The sequence below is a fragment of the Arachis ipaensis genome, chromosome B03 (genome assembly GCF_000816755.2).
Source record: "Arachis ipaensis cultivar K30076 chromosome B03, Araip1.1, whole genome shotgun sequence".
Classification (NCBI taxonomy): Eukaryota; Viridiplantae; Streptophyta; class Magnoliopsida; order Fabales; family Fabaceae; genus Arachis; species Arachis ipaensis.
The window spans coordinates 42,449,620-42,452,710 of record NC_029787.2 but is presented as its reverse complement, the minus strand read 5'-3'; positions in this window follow the sequence as shown (position 1 = coordinate 42,452,710).

The following is a 3,091-nucleotide window of genomic DNA, read 5'->3' as shown; positions in this document are numbered from 1 at the left end:
AGCAGATTGTACCACTGGTTTTTTTTTTTGGACCTGTACCACTGGTTTCAAGTTTCAGCTGCAACCCAAGTTTTTTATTTGTGGTCAGGAACCCAAGTTGTTAGGAAGGGCTTCCAAGATTTTTTTCTTTTTTGGGTCAAGAGCTTCCTAGACTCTAATATCCCAATTCATTTTCGCTATCGCCACTTTTTGTTTTTAGTCATGTGCCTGTTCTTTTATCACCAATAAATGAAAAAGGGAAAGCAATCTTCTGTTTCTCTCTTTGGACTCTTATATTGGGCTCACTTAACTTGGGTTAACAATCTGTATCATATTTTCATATACCTCGCGGTGATGAAGTAAACTCATTCTGCTCTTCTGTCTCTGTTCAAATACAAGCTCTTTGTCAATGAGCCTTATAGGGGTGAGCACGGGTCGGTTTGGTTCGGGTTTATGGTAAAATTAGAACCGAATCGATCAAAATGTAATTAGTTCAGTTTGGTTCGAATTTGCAATTTTTTGTACATGTATCCGAACCAAACCAAATCGATTAAAAACGGATTGGTTCGGTTCGGGTAATTGGGTACCCGTTGACTTTAAAATTCATAAAAAAAAAAAAAACCAAATTTTTATCTTAAAAATTTAACAAGTACAATAAACATGTAACATCAATAGAACTAATCTAAACATGTTAAATACCAAATACATTAAAAACTAAACTCATTAAAATCCAAACATATTAATAGTGAATAATCATTATCTAATAGAAAAGTTATATATTTTTAATTTTTTTATTTAATTAATATATGATCGGGTTCGCGGGTTGGTTCGGGTTCTGCACCTCAGAACCGATACCCGAACCAATTGCTAACAAAGGCCATCAGTTTGGTTCGGGTTGGACCCGATTACCCGTTGGTTCTAGAACCAATTTAATTGGTTCGGTTCGAGTTTGAATGGGTAATCAGGTACCCGCTACCCATGCTCACCCCTAGAGCCTTAACTCACATGATATATCTCTTTCTCCCCATCTCAAAGATCTAGGGTTCAAACTCTAGAGAATACAATTGAGAAAAAAAATGTGATAAAATGTGTGAGGAATGTGTGAGTATGTTGTGTACCTAGGATTGAAAGTTGTCCAATCCATTTGAGTATCTAAGATTGGGAGTTATCTAATCCACTGACAAAAAAAAATACAAGCTCTTTTGTGGGAAAAAAAGGTCATTTAAAAGTTTAAGATGGCATCAAGACAATGAAAAAAAAATATATGGCATCAAGAGTCAAGACTCAGTTCCTCCCATTTTCAAGTTCTACATCGTTTAATTTTTCAAAAAATGGTAGTTTTGTATGTAATTAAGTTTATACATGACTAGTTTAATGTAAAAATACCTACAGCTACAAAGATTAGCGGCTGCATAAAAACATTCCTTCTAGAGTATTTTGATTGATAGCTAAACTTTTACATGACCAAATTAAGAAAATGGATTTTTTTCAATTTTTTAATTGATATTATTAAATGTGATATTTTACTATACACATTTTTATACGAGACCAAGCAAAAGTCATATAAAAAAACACATTTAATTATATCAATGAGTAAAAAATTTAAAAAATCCATTCTCCTAAATTACTAGTTGCTTCAATATGCAGAACTTCATCTCTTTTTTTCCCATGTGAGGCCATGATGATGATTAACTCCCTAGTGAGACTCATATAGGTCTCCGCCACTTTCTCCAATAACTAAATGATATTGCTTTAACGTCATAGACAAAACTAAGAAAAAGAAAAAGAACGAAATCATTGCTAAATTTGTAACTATGTTTAACTATTTAGAACACCATGACGATATTAATTAATGTATGTGGCACAAGGAGTGTTTCTATAAATTAGTCAAGTCAGCGCTTTTCAATTTGTGCTTCTGCCAGCTTATTACCACTTTAATTTCCATTACCCTATAGCAGCTATCCATCCATGTGATTAGTTTCGATTATTCAAAAAGTATTTTTATAACTTTTATGTGTATGTTATAAGAAAAATAAAAAATGAATTTTAAAATTTTGAATTCTTGAACTTATTCTATAAAATTTATACAAATATATAAAATGACTTTTTCAAGGGAGAAAAGAAAAAAGAAAATCCAAACGCACCCTTAATACAAGAAGACAATATCACAGTTGTGACAATAATGATGTATCATACTATCATACATGCATGCGTACTAGTACATGACACTAGCCCTACTGCGCTGTTTATTAAATAAATATTCTTGGCAGTTATTATACCTTGGTGCTGGTTTTCAACTTAGTAGTTAGTTGATTTAAGTTTCACATTATCATTGTATCTAACATAGTAAAGAGTACGTAAATCAGTTGGCAGTTACTATAACATAAAATAGAATTTAAAGTCTGACATTTGTTTAAATGAACGAATGAATTCACTATTTCACTTACCTAAATTAGTACAGTTGGATTATAGCTAGAAATGAGTAAATACATTTATATGAGAGTCTAATAATATCGATAGGTTATGGACATTATTGATAGATATTGATATTCTTTTTTTACGTAAAAGTAACGGGAAAAAAAAATATATGAATCCAAAATGGTCTAAATTTCAAACTTTAAGAGAGAATAACAAAAAAAAAAAACAAGAAGGGAAAAATATTTAATTATTTTTATTGTATTTTTAAATTTTTTAACCATTTATTTTTCATTTGTATGTTTTAGAGTTATTTTTATTAGCCACGTAAACTCTTGAGTATCACTTTAATAGTTTATCCCTTAGTTTGTCAATATTAAAACATGTGATTATGATTTGTGAGACGGGTTTAATTTTGTTGAACGGGATTCAGCCAAGCCCCACCAACATTTTCTTGCAATTTTACATGATATAAGGGAGAAGCTACATTTTTCCGGTGGGGAAACCTCTCCTTTAAATCAAACAATTAATATTCTCAACAATAATGTACTACTCCTTGTCAAGTATAACTTTTATTATTCAACATCTTTTCTCACTTATTCTGTTTTGGTCCCATTTAAAAAGTGTATGACAAAAAATCACATTTTATAACAACGATAACAAAAAAAAAAAAAAAAAACTTAAGAGGATTCATTCT